Genomic DNA, 14,368 nt, shown 5'->3' with positions numbered 1-14,368 from the left:
ATGTTTTGCTGTATGCATATTTTGTATAGAATAGACATGTTATGACTAAGAATTCCTTGATTACAAAACTGGGAAAGGAGGAGAAGGTCACACCTCATTCTCTCTTTACCTGTGGCTCACAGTGTGGATGTGGAGTGGGAAATAAGAAAGAACTCAAAACAAGAAAGAAGTCAAGAAGGGAAGAATGAAAGGCAGATACAGAGTCCTGTGCCTGGGATGGAATTAATCCATGCAGTAAGTACAGGCTGGGGGCAGACTGGGTAGAAAGTAGCTTTGCAGAAAAAGACTTGGGGGCCCTTCTTGATGACAAATTGAATTATCAGTCAACAGTTTGCCTTTGAAGCAGAGAAGGCCAATTACATACTGGGATGTATTAGCAAGAGGGCAGCCAGCAGGGTGAGGTACATGATTATTCCCCTCTATTCAGTGTTTGTGAGACTGAATGTACAGTACTGTGCCCAGTTTTGGGCTCCCCAGCACAAGAAGGACATACTTGCATGTGTCCAGTGGAGGGCTACCAAAATGGTTGGATGGGGGGAAATAACTTCTTTGTAGATTTAGAGGATTCTGATACTTAAGCAGGTTAATACGGATAGTAAGATACCATATGCCAGCTGCCAGTGTTGATTGTCTGTGCAGTAACCCTGACTCCGTAACAGGGTATCTCTCTGGTAGCTTACTGCTCTTTCAACTGAGGGGTGAAGTACCTCATACCTACTGCATTTTAGCATAGGAACAAACATATATACTGGTTGTTTCTCAGCAGTTGGTACAAGTTAACTACTTGCCTCTTGGTTGCCTGTGCATATGTCACAGTTGAGAATTAATCTATTTAGTTGTACCTTGCAGCAATACAACTGCTTTCTGAAACATTCAAGTTCACATGTTAGTATTTTCCTCATATATTCACTGCCATGAAAGAATGAACAGAAGCTGTTAAAAGCCAGTGATGTGAAGATACAGCTTTATGTATGAAAAAACACAGTGGATTTAAAAGCTTCACAGCTGGACCTCCTCTGTTACTTCTTTATACATATTTTTGCTGGATCTCCATAGCCCAGTTTTCTTTTCAGGTTGAAGGGTGTGCCAGTTTCACAAGTTCTTAAACTTTCTTCTCTTTTTTTGGGATTAATTCAGTGATTCCCACTGGTGAATGAGATTGTTCCTATTTATAGAACATCCTTCAACACACATTCAGCGCTCAAGTTTGTCAACAATCCAGAAGAGTAGATCTCTTTTTAAAGAAAGTCAAAACACATAGTAAACAGCTTTGTAACTCTAAATGTAATGAGAGGATGAGAAAGGAAAACTGAAAACACCATACAGAAATGATTGGGTGGTGATTAAAGGTAATCTGCATCTGTCCTGAAAGCTAAATGAATGCTCTGCTGCTGTTTTCAGTAAGGATGATAATGTAGGGCGCGTAGGGGAAGGCAGGATAGCTCTTGGGAAGGAGTGTATATATAGATATGAAAATTATCATTTCTGAGGTGGAAGCAAACCGCACAGAATTTAATGTCTTGAAACTGAACAGACCTGATAGTCCCTACCTCAGAATGTTGAAGTAACCAGCACATGAAATTGTAAATCCACTGGGTAGGATTTTTTGAGAATTTGTCAAATAAGAGGTTGTTTTGTATGGCTGGAAAAGGGTATCTGTGGTGTCTCTTTTTTAAAAAGGGGGCAGAGACATCTGCCAGACTACAAACTTGTAGTTTGATCTCAGTGCGTTAGTTTAGAACATATTGTGAGGGAGGGGATGCTTACAGGCATGGAAATGAACAGCAAATGAGATGAAATGCATTATGAGTTTATCAGAGAGAAGTTGTAGTACTCTAACCTGCTATCTAACATTACAACTAATTTATTAGAGAGGGTTGGGAGTCCTTATTTATCCAGATTTCAGTAAAACGTTTGATGTACTGTTGCATAGGGTAACACTAGTCAAAACAAAATGAAGTTTAGAATAAGGAATGAAATGTGGGCAAGAGAAATAGCTGCAATGAATCAGAAAGTAATGCTGAAGAGAATGTTAGATAGGAGGGAGAAGAATGCTGGAGTACCTCAAAGATCAGATTTGAAAATATTTTAATGCTTTCTTGTTGTAGAAGTTGGCGTGAAAACTAAGAAAGCTGAAAGTTGCTGATGGTGTGGAGCACTGAAATAGTGGACAGGAGCACTGGACGGAAAAGTAAGATGCATAGTATGAAGTGAAAGATCACACCCATAACATGCAATTGTAATGCTCTCTTATATGTTGGAAATGCTATTGATTGAAAATGACTGAGGTGCAGAAGTAATGGGGCATGACTGTCAACTGCAAGATGATTAAGAACTGTGACTATGATGTAATCCTAAAGGAGAGCAGATGTGATCTTAAAAAGGATCAGGAAAGGTATTTTTGCAAAATAGGGAAATACCAAACCCAATATATTTCTGTAGTGCAATACTACCTGCAGTGCTATACATCCAGAACTCTAAATAACCTGTTTAGAAAAGGCGAATGTAATTTGGAAAATAAGCAGAGGGGAGGTACTGCTTTGGCTAGTCTGGGTATTGAAATAGAGGCAGAGGAGTGGTATGCTGCTCTTTGTAAGTGTATTGTGAAGAGAATAGGCAAAGCACTGGGAAAAGCTGTGTACATGAAAGGAAATATAGTATACCATCCTTGAGGTCTAAATCATGTTGCCCAAAATACTTTCTTCGACTATGAGACATTTAAATATTTGATCCTTATCATCAAATGAACAAATTATTCTAAGATTCAAGATCATGTTTTTCATGTCTGCTGTGAAAACTTCTACCTTAGGGAACTCCCTCGTAAGGTTGCATGTTTTCCTAGAATGGACAAGCATTGCGGCTCTTAGAGAATATGAGGTTTCTTACCTTTTTTCCCATTTGACCTGGTAACAGGAAAAATTAAAGTTACAAAGTTACGATGTTAGTTGGCTAGAGATGTAAAGAACCAGATGTTTAGGGCCTTAGCTGGATAGTTGGGTTATTTAATTTGATGTGATTAAGTTCATCTTTGAAGAAAATTTCGTCTTCTGAGAAGGTATGAGGGAATCTGTTTTAAACCCTGAACTTGTAAAAGAACTGAAAGAGTTCTTGAATCCCTTCTTCCTGACAGTCTGATTTGGCATTCATTCAGGACGGTGAGGAAGCTCAGATCTCCACTTTCATAATGACACCCCTCAACTAGTTGCTTTTCAGACTGCTGTCTGATACCTCTTTTACAGATCTTCTGGGTTTTATATCAGTAAAGAGTTGTCATAGTTCTGACTAAATTTCTCCCTCTTCTTCAATGGTTCAGTTTTCAATCTCTTCTAATGTCAAAACGCTATTTGTTCTGCTAACCACAGCACTCAATAGCACACTGAGCATGGAATTTAAAATGTAAAACAGGTTGTTTCATAAACAGCTGAACTAATGAGGACTGATTTTCTATTGAAATGTATCCTGTTATCCTAATTTACCTCTCTACAAAACATTCTCGATCCCTCTAATATCACCTACTTACTTGGCTGGAGAATTAACAACAGACAGGGTGGCTAGTGCAAACCCATTCACATGCTAAAGTGTTGGATAAAGATTGAGGTGTAATTACCTTCCTTCACTGGGAACTCTCACTTTGTTTCTCTTCCTATGCTTTGTTAGTTGCTGATTTCCACAAAACTAGCAAGAATTTAATCTATTGAAGCTGCTGATGCTCTGTAAAATTTAGATGAAATTTGCCAGGAGTTATGAATGGGAAATACCTTGAGACAAACATTAGTTTTTGCAAGAAATGAAGCTAAAGACCTTCAGAGGAAACAAATCTGCAGCCACTTCAGGTCTCAATCATACCTAATAGAAGAAGTGAAAGCCTCTATGTTTTTTCCATCACAAATAATTTTAAAAATACAGCTCTGAAAAGTCTTGTGAGGAGAAAAGGTGATGCAGAAAGCTGTGTGTTGCAGGACAGACAAGTTCTGATTATGTCTCTCCGTCTCAATCCACATAAAAGTGGAGCTGTCCTTTTGTCTGTGCTAGATATTTGCAGGCAAAAAGCATTTCTTTGGATACAATCAGGTATCCAGCTTCTTTGAATCTTATTTCAGGCAAGAGGAGTAAAGGACTGACAAACTTGTAGGTATTCCTAGACAATTAGGGAAAAAAAAATGAGAAAGATTCTGGGGACTTATAAAGGACTTACTTTTTCTGGAGTCTGAATTAAATATTATCTGAATCTTTTCTTACTTACATTGTTACTATTTAACACTGATCTGACTGATACCACTGGATCTACTCTGCATTTGGTGAAAACTAAGATAAGAATCAGGTATTGTCTTAGCATTCTGGTCAACAGAATCTCAACCGACAGATCCTTCTTTCTCTAAGCTAGTTGAATGATAAAATTGAATGAAAGAGGACAAATTTTGAGATAATTGGGCTCAGGAGACTTGCTTTCTTTTTTCCCCCAAAGTGGACAAGCTGTTGATGTTCTCTTAAAAGTGCTTATGATATATGGAATACCTAATGTCTTCTGGGATTACATTTTCTGCTCCAAAAACTATACTATGTATAGTGTGTATATTTTAAAATATTTAAGCCATTTATTGACATAAGGGTGGTAGACTTAAACAGGTGTGTATATTTTATTTAATATGAGTGCAAACTGTGTATAGACAGAATATGAAGTGTGTATGTTTCTCTGTATCATCTCTGCATAATTCTGTGATTCAGTAGGTGGATCGATGGATGGTGTTGGAGGTGCTAATACACAAATAAGACTTTAATTTGCATTATGCACCCAAATAATGGGATGCTATTTAAAAGGTTCCTATTTTTGAAATTCTGGATTATTTGGAAATGAAAACATTTAAGATGAATTTTGGTTACTTGATTTTTGTAGGTTATGTAGGTCGAAAATATTTCCCATATTAGTAGAAACCAGTTATAACAGCAACTAAATCCTTCCTTTCCTGCCTGTTTTGAACTTACTGAAATTATCAAGGGCTTTTTACTGATTTGGACAACTTGAATAATTTCTTTTTTTTTTTTTTCCAAGTGCTGGTTGTGGCCAGAATCAGGAAAACAGGAAAGGGGAGAGAGAGAGAATGTGAATAAATGTAGGCCTCATCCTTTTGACTGGGTGGGAACTGGATGTGAAACAGTTGAACAAACAGGAGAGTTCCTGGTAGTCTTTTATGCTTGCCTGTAGGATTCATGTGACTAACTAATGACTGTCTTTTTGACTGTAAAGAAAATAGGTGTGGTTTAGTACACCTATTTGTAGGACATGATTTGTAGGACATGGTTCTTGTTTTCCTCCTAAATCTGATCCCACCTCTGGTTTAGATTCACTGATGATCCTAAATGATCTCTGCCTGAGGTTTCCTATCTGTATGGGGGATGACATTGCTTTGAAAATGTAATGAGTAGCAGTTGTGGGGGGTAGATGAGATGGGATTGGGAGTAAGCAGAGGAATTGATGCTTCATTTTTGAGGCAATATGTATGTTTCAGGGGGAAGGAATCCATGTTTTGTAGTCTTAGGTAAGTACAGAACAGCTGTTGCAGAAAATTAATCTTCAAAAATTCAGTTGCTTTTAAGAAGCAGGCAAGACAATCGGTCTTGAATGTGGATAGCTCTAAAACAGAAGTATTGGTTAAAATTGAGACTTACGATTTTTCTTACATGATTTTGTGGATACATTGAGAAAAGACATAGACTTTGGCTCAGGCCACTTTTTCTTTGGAAAGCTTTGTTTTTTATAAAGGTGTTAAATGAAACAATATGTATGTATATACATGCATTGCACTGCGGATCTGACAGGCTTTTTCATACTTTCCCTTTGATTTAATAGACAGCTCTGAATCAATGATTCTAGGGAGAAGGACAATTAAATGGTAAAGGTGTTTTTCTCCATAGGAATGCTTAAAATAATCACTGAACTATGTATTTACTTCATGTTGCTAATGGGAGACTTCAACTTGAAAATTAAGATTGGAAATCAAATACCACTTTTGGAATAAAACTGTGAGCAAAATGCTGTTTTCAGAACAATAGTTTTTAAGAGTGCTTATTATTGTTCTGTTTCCCTTTAAGTCAGTAGGAAAACAGTCATCCTTTTCAGTGAGAGGAAAGCTAGGCTGGTACTGGGCATTTCTGGAGATCTCACTTTTATATGTTGTCTTAAGAAATATTAAGGTGGAAATGGAAGATTTTCACATAAGGACAAAACAAACAAACCCTTTCTTCATATGTTTTGGGAAGCTGGGCAAATACAATGAAGGTTGCTTGGATAACCTTTACTCTGTCAGTGCAGCGCATCCAGCTTCTCACATCGCACTTAGCTGATTCTTTGGCCCTTGTTTTGGATAGCAATTCTCCAATGAATGGGTTTACAAAGCCTCAAATGAATTTTTATAAGATTGCAGATGTCTAAAATTCGAAAAGTCACTGTAGTTTTTGTGCACTGTATGCAAAAATTTGTACAAAATGTGTATTAGCGATATGCACGTTTTGTTTTGTGTTTTTCACTATCGGCTTCACAGTGTTATTTAATCTGTGTACCCTGAGAAGTGTGTGCAAATTACAGAGATACAGTGCAAAACCTTTCCTAGTATGATTTTTGTTAAAATCATAGGGTAGATGGTCCAAAAATTAAAATATAAATGGCTGACTGAATCCTTTCAACAGATGGTTTCAGAAGGAGGCAAGACTCCACTGTAAGGATGTGGGTAAGATGTTCCTCCCTCTTGATAGTTCTTGATTTTGTATGATATGAGAATGAATGAAGGATACGTTCTTTCAAATTTGGTGGAAGTTGCCCAATAGATACAGAAGTTATTAGGGACAACAAAGAGTAATTACACAAGCTTTGTTTCTTTAGGAAAACTAATTAAAAACACAGGTCAAGTTCAGTTTTAACAAGGTAGCAGTGCGTATTTTGCTCCTGGTATGTGTTTTTGAAGAAGGATGAGAACATTGTAATACTTTTCTAAGAGTGTTATTCTAGTTTTGTTTTCCGTTTTGTGTTCTGGAAGTATTTTTGTCTGTTTGTTTGTTGAACCTTACTCCAACACATTTTTTTTTTTTTCCTAAGAATTACTTTAAATTCTTTACCGTTTTTATGAATAGCTAGAATTGTCTTCATTTGTGCTAGTTCATCTTTTATTTTCTTTGTGGACTGGAATGTGTGGTGAGCTTTTAAACCCTTTGGATTACACAGGGGCCTAGTTGTTTATGCAACCAGACTTTTTAATCATGACACCCATTTGGAATGAATATTTTAAAATACACACCATATATAGTCTGATGCCAGAGGCAAGCTCATACTCACGTTGTAAAGTGAGAGTGATTAATAAAAAAATTATATATGTGTGACTGTGTATACAAAGTATTTTTCCCCTTGTTAATATTGATGCTTATTCTTTTGTGCTCTTAAACTGGTTAAAATTCTTACCTACTGATAGACTAGAAACATAATGAGGAGATCCAGTGGATATGAAATTATTTTGCCTCAGAAATTGTCAACAAAGAGCTGTTCTCAATTGTATATCAATTGTATATCAATAGCTGTATATCAATTTTGTTGCAAAACAGTATGATTTTTTAGTTTTTTGGTTGTTTTTCAAAATGTTGAGTACTTTTGCTGTGAAACATGAGATTTTTAAGTAAGCATTGATTGTTCAACCTTGATTAGATGTAAATAATATTATCGGACTTCCCAGCAACTTAAGACTTTATTGGCACGTGAACATAGTTCAGTAATGATGAGATAAATGCAAATAGCTTACTTGATTCCCTTTTTTTATTAAAAAAAAACAAAGGCAATAAGAACATGGATTTCATCCTCCCAGCTCCTATACTGGGAATTCTACTATTGACTTTAGAGGATTTTACCCCCTTTATATGTAATTCCATTGTTTGAAATACACGGAGAGAAGGATTGGGAGCTAAGTTATGCAGGCCTTTCATTCTCCACTTAAGCCTTAATATTTGTTCCACAAGTGCAGAGGACTGGACATAGGTTTGGAGGGAAGAGAGTGACTACACAGACATTCTTCTAAGCCTTTCAGTATAGCATCTTTCAAGTACAGCAGCATCTCAAAGGAGTCCAGCTGCTTTTTACGCATGCATTAGCTTTGCTGAACCTTACTTTAATAGGGCTTTTTGACTTACCAATATTCAAGCTACTGTGGTAGCAACTGATAATTGCTGTGATGAGCTGTTTGTAGGAAGCATAGTAATACTGACAGGTTTGAAACCTGGTGACTGAAAGGGCAGTTGGATGGTCATTTATCTGGTCTCCACATATGGTAAACAATCTCTGTTAACCCCCAAAATAACTCTGGGGCAGCTGCTGCTCTTTCAGCTGTGCATCTTGCTGCTACAAGAGAAGCTCTGGGATTTTCAGGGAGTGTTGCTCTAACCTGCAGCACCAGGTATCTCTTGATTAGGCTAAAGCCACTGTATGTCAATTCTGTCTTTGTATTTGCATGCCCCAAATCTGACTGTGGTGTAGAACAGGTTAAAATTAAAGCTATCTTTAATTAGGACAAGGTTCAGAAAGAACAAGCACAGGAGTGAGATGAAGATGGCTGTTTTACTACTTCTGTTAGCAGTGGAATGATATCATTTGAGTGAGGGAAGTTGGTCTTTTTTTCCTCGCCTGTTCTAGATGTTATCCTTTCAAAGGAGGATGGTGTCGTTCCCCCCCAACATTCTCAAAGATAAGGTGTAGGAGTGCCCTGGCATTGGGGTGTGAGAAGGAACTGTTCTCTTGTGGACAAAAATACATGTATTAAAAGTAAATTAAGGTTAATATATTTCCATGTATATATTATATGCATATATATTTATTTTTAGAAGGTTTTGTAGAAATAACTGTAACCAGGTAAGTCACAGTCCTGAATGAATTTCCTGTCTTGCAAATAATTTTATCGGTATCAATCCATGTTTTCTGTCTGGAAAAAAAATTCCTTAAAAGAAAACCTGACAAATTATCTTTTTCTCTGAGAGGGCTTCTGTTTTCCCACTTCTGGCAGTTGTGCCTTACTAACATCATGGTTTTGGGACCTTATGGAAACCTGTGCCAAGCAGGCTGTGGTTTTCAATCTTTGCAGACTGAATACCCATATAAATATTTTTACTAAATAATTGCTGATTGTTTATATCCCAGTTGATCTGGTCTTTAGACAGGGAACTGACTGCAGCGATTACTTATGTACGTAGAGTCTTGGCCATTCTTGTGGCCACATATTGATAGTTATGACACATGATTTCAATGCAGTAAATCAATTTGATATTGGAGAGTGCATGATACTTCTTTCTACTTTCTTGAAGACTGAAACAAACACATCTCATAAATTCTAGGTGGATCATATATATGTTGATAATGTGGTCAAGGCACTGGCAGTTTGTCTCTCTTAGTTTCAGCGGATCAAAGCTGTGGATTTGTCCTGGTATTTGGACTGCCGCTTCATTGTAGTTTTATTCTGAAAGAAGTTGTTTCTTAGTATCAGAATGGATAAGACATTGTAGAAAATGAAGAAAAACAAATTCTGGTACCTGCTGTGGTTCCAGGATTCTGAAGGAAGGACCCACCTCATCATCCTTCTACCTAACATTAGAGATGTCGCGGTGGGTGTACCTTTTTCTAACTCCTGTTCTAGAATTGACAGCCTTGTTAGCAGTGGAGAAAAAAATGGTCTAGTTTTTTACTGAGGTTTGCAATTCACATGAAAAAAACCAACAAAACAAAACAAATTTCAAGCAGTATTACAACATGGCTGTAAAAACATTATAAAATGTCAAACATGGTTTTGGGGTAAACCACAACATGAGCAATATTTTTTCCTGACTGTTCTTTTCTTCCCCCTCCTCCCCCCCCCCCGTTTTTTTTTTTTTTTTCCTCTTCAGCTTTGGCGTTGCAGTGGCATTGCCTCAATGGTAAGAAAACATTTTCTCAAGGATTGGTCTCAATCTGTAGTTGCATTGCTGGAAAGTATAGCTGTGTAGGGCCAGATCTAGTGTATTTTCAGGCTTGTTTTGATGATTCATGGGGAGTTCTGCTCTCCCTTTCTTTCACAGCTGATGAAAAGGGCTGCATTGACAATAGGTAATACTGAGTCTTTCATTTAAGGTAGGAGATGAAGAAAACACATGCACAGTTTTATTTACAGGTTCAAGGCCAACACTCCGAACTGCGTTGACAATGTTTGTGAGGTAGTTGCTTTTTCCACTGAATGTTTGAACAGTAGTTGGTAGAAACTGCCACAGGAGACAGATTGGATCAATTTGAAAATGGAAGATTATGGACCTCATATGGAAGATGCATCATTTATGAAAATGGTGTGGTATTTCCCTAAGGCAAACATCTCCACTGCTACACTGCCTGTGTTCTTGCATGTTGTGATATCATCCCCATTCAGCGCACACCCGTGATGCCACGCAACATGCCCCATAGTTTGCACTTTATGGTTCATGCTTCCTTGTCTCATCATGGAATACAGAAGCAGAGTTTTCCTGTGCTCAGAGCGGTTTATGTTTCAAATGCTTTTCTATTCCCTTGACTAAGAAGGACAGCTCCATCCATGCCGGAAGTACATCTCTCCAAGACACATTTTGAAAGGGTGCAACCTTAAATACAGTGCTGTCAAGGAGAGTTATGGCTACAACATTTATTGCTGCTACTTACAAGGGCGAAGGGATAAAGCACAGGAAACATGCAGTAAAGATGGACAAGAAGTTCTTCTGACATACACTAGTGTAGCTGCAGTCACTGATTTTTATTAGTGGAAGATGCTGCCTAGAATATACCATAGTCAAAATGCTTGTGTGAGGTAGTTACACTATTTGAAAGCTTTGTTAAAAAGAAAAGAGAAAAAAAAAATCATCTCAACAGCTGTTGGAAGTATGGCCTTCCAGCAGTTACTGAACTGAGCTGGAAATGAGCCAAAAATTTGAGCTAAAAATATTTGTATGCAGTTACCAGCCTTTTTTTAATCACAGTAATCTGACTTCGGTAGTCATGGAAGTGGTATCTATGTTTTGGGATCTCCACGATGGTTGTACTGTCTGCTATCCCACACAAAGCAGCAGACAGTTTCTCCCAGAAGCTTCCAGCAACAGAATGCACCATCTTCTTAGCACTGAGAGCTTGTGCAGAGAAGGAGAAGACGGATGGCAGGTGTCTTCTACTCCATGCAGAAAGCTGGCTGCTGATCCCACAGCAGCTGGCATAATGGGAGGCATGGTACTGCAAGTTGAAACAACTGCCGGTATTACCCATTTCTCTTCCCACCACTTAAAAAAGAATTTGGAATAAATTAAAAATAACTGTCTGGAATTCTGTGATACTAGCTGGGGCTGTTTTAATGTCCATGATAAGAATGATGCACCCAGCTTTCTAAAAATATGGATCTTGCAAGTTAACCCCATAATGTATAGCTGCAATAGATAGTATTAGATGTGAATTTTCTGAATTTTCAGAATTTAATATTAAGACTTTTGCCACCACTGCAACACAATTTTAAGTCTGCCCTTTGAGATTACTATATGACCCTCTTGCATCAGCATCATACACATGCTGAACATCACCACGAGCACTGTGAGACAGCGTGTAGTTTCTTCCTTTGCTTAAGCTAGACAGAACTGAAGGTTGAATAAGAAATGCAGGAGCTACATGTGGATGGATTGCATGCAAACACACTAAACTCCTAAACTCATCAAAGCTTACCAACACTAAACCCTGGGAGATACTGTTGTATAATTTCTATAACATTAAAGAAGTCCACTCTGTGCCACTTGCCAAAGATTTCACCACTGATATGAAGAATAGTTAATCCTTTAACTCACTGTATAAGAGTAACAAATATGCTGGTCTGTTCCAGTGTATTCTTCCACTGTGCAGTGCAACTATGCCTATCGCAATGAAGGCAGCTAGAATGGGATCATTATGGATTTGGTCTGTCAGTGTCTTCATTCCCAGAGAGCTGAACTGCCTTTGATAACTATCTCTTATTTGCTGGGAGATCATAGAAGACTGACTGTTTGAAAGACCACTCTGTCAATGCTCTAGCTAGCTGCAGTGCTTATGTCATGCCTAGGGTGTCCTTACCCCTTAGTCTCTGTACCTAAGTGGGAGTGCTGGCAAAGGGCTAGAGCATCTATCAAGCCCCTTTCAGTACCGTACTCCTCTTCAGTTCCTTCTCCATTTTCCCTTACTGCGCTCTCACCTGTGTTTCCTTCCACTGCACCACAGGAGCTAGGAGACTCTAAAAACATTTGATTATGTCAAAAAGGAAGAAAAAAAGTTTGCATATAAGGTTGTTCTCAAGCAAATGACCAGGTAGTTACAGATTTTTCAGTAATTTTTAACCTTTAAATTACCTAACTGTTTGCTAGAGTACTTAATTTTCCTTGAAGTTTGCATGCTGATTTCTCAGTGATACTCTGAAAAGAAATTTGGACTCTTCTGTTATGTTTTAATACCTCTGTGCATAGTGTTCTCCAACAAATTAAATTTTGATGCAGAAGAAAATAAACAGAGGTCAAAGAAGATATGCAATGTACAGACTCAAAGTGATCAAGGATAGGTCTTAAGCTTAATGTTTCATGATCATAGATCAGGTTTAGTGGCATAGCATGTTATAGGTGCCAAGCATCTTCTGTCATCAACAATGCAAGTGTTTGCTTTGCACGTAGCTCTAATTTTCTTGCGCTTGTTTTTATCCTGTCAGGCACGTGAGTTTAACTAAGCCAGATCTAGAGCCATGAACTTCATCAGTTACCTTACATACCATAACGTTTTGCTAGAGGTTAACTGGGTGCTATGCTAGGTAATGAATTAAGGCATGTGTTAGAGTTTGGAGTTCATGTTTGAGATACATACAGAAGAATACATACATAATCAGATTAGCTTTTAAACCGTTGCATATGAGGCACATTTATCTCAGGAAGCCTCATGTTCATGCAACTTCAGATTTGGACTAAAGTCCCTATTTTGAGTCCTTAGGAACAAACATCTGAAATGTTTTTGGCTTCACCATGTCAGACTGTTGTGTTAGGTTGTGTGGTGAGCAGCCTGTCTAGTACATGTCTTCCTGTAAAAATGGAGGGCCCATGTCAACTTACTAGAATTGGCAGAATGACTTCAATCCTAGGTAGTAATTGGGCGGTGTCTCTTCTGGCAGTGTTCTTCTGGGCACTGGAAGGAGACCCCATGTGCAGCATAATGTCCAAGGTTTTTGTTTCCTTTACTAAATACAGCAGATTAAAGGACCCACCAAGTGGCAATGTTTAGCACAAGTGGGAAAAGGCAAGCTGCTACTCCACAAAAATGCCAGGTATTACCAGAACTTTGGATAATTGTGAAAAGCTACTTAACATTATGAATCTAATATTTTCATGGAATAATGAATTCTACTTTTTGGAAGCAGGGCCTCCCACTAGGATGTCTCAAGTTAGATGCTCACAAGCATGTCACCTTAGGAACTGTGTATATCTCTGTTGTGGAATGAAGTAGCAGAGAATATTGATGGTTAGACAGAGGTATGCTAGTTGAGGTATAATGCCTGAAGAAACACATACAATTCCTGCTTACAGAGGATTTATGCAATACCATTAATCACTATACAGCCATTTTCATGGATGTTAACAATCTAACCATTATTTGAGATAAAGAAAAAACAAACAGGCTTAAAAATCCCAAGTAGTATGAATAGGTAGAAGTATTAAAAAATGAATAGTATTTGAAATGACTCAGTAAGTGCTATCAGGAGAGCTCTGGAATAATCACAGCATAAGAAGCAAACAGAGATTACTTGTATTCATAGGCAGTGTTGCTGTGTAATTATCAAAAGGCTGAGTCAAAACTGAGCAAGTCTGTCAAAAATTCAGCATGTGTCAGGAAATATTTTCTAGCTAATAAATAACATGGCAAAAATCTCCCCTGAAGAAATTAACAGCTCTTTTGCATATCTGAATGATATGTAATGGGAATAAGTGAATACAGAGTCAGCAAGTGTGTGAGGAAAGAAGCTACATTACGCCTTTTATTTTTGGCTGTGCCTGAGGTCAGAAGTTCCTTTGTTCTTTCTTTACCTCCCGTTAGAGCAAACATAGTCTGCTTCTTTTCTCTTAAGGCTCTTTTTTCCTGTCCAACTTTTTCTTTTTTTTAATAAAAATGTCTGTCTGTGTTGCAAACTGTGACTTTGTTGGCTCATTATTATTATTTTCAACACTTGCATGTTAATGAAATGTCGCCTTATCCTACACTGTAATACTTTTCAAAGGAAAAAAAAACCCTTTAAAGAGACAGAGTAGTGGAGCTGTAATTTATTGAGTTAAAACTTCAAACAGGAATACTTAATGTGCA

The 14,368-nt window shown here is 37.7% G+C and overlaps 1 protein-coding gene across 5 annotated transcripts in view; it reads left to right on the top strand.

Moving 5' to 3' along the window:
* LARGE1 (LARGE xylosyl- and glucuronyltransferase 1) overlaps positions 1-14,368 on the top strand; it is a 354,153-nt gene that overhangs the window by 52,714 nt on the left and 287,071 nt on the right. Inside the window, exon 1 of one of the 5 annotated variants that reach the window (XM_074826501.1) lies at positions 2,108-2,191. The exons of the other annotated variants lie outside the window; for them this stretch is intronic. The gene's annotated coding sequence lies outside the window, so the exon portion shown is untranslated. Of the gene's footprint in view, positions 1-2,107; positions 2,192-14,368 lie in introns of those variants that run through there. 5 annotated transcript variants of the gene reach the window in all.

Source organism: Strix aluco, chromosome 5 (genome assembly GCF_031877795.1).
Source record: "Strix aluco isolate bStrAlu1 chromosome 5, bStrAlu1.hap1, whole genome shotgun sequence".
In the NCBI taxonomy this organism is placed as follows: domain Eukaryota; kingdom Metazoa; phylum Chordata; class Aves; order Strigiformes; family Strigidae; genus Strix; species Strix aluco.
Note: the sequence above shows the minus strand (reverse complement) of the source record. Positions and strands in the feature narration are given on the sequence as shown.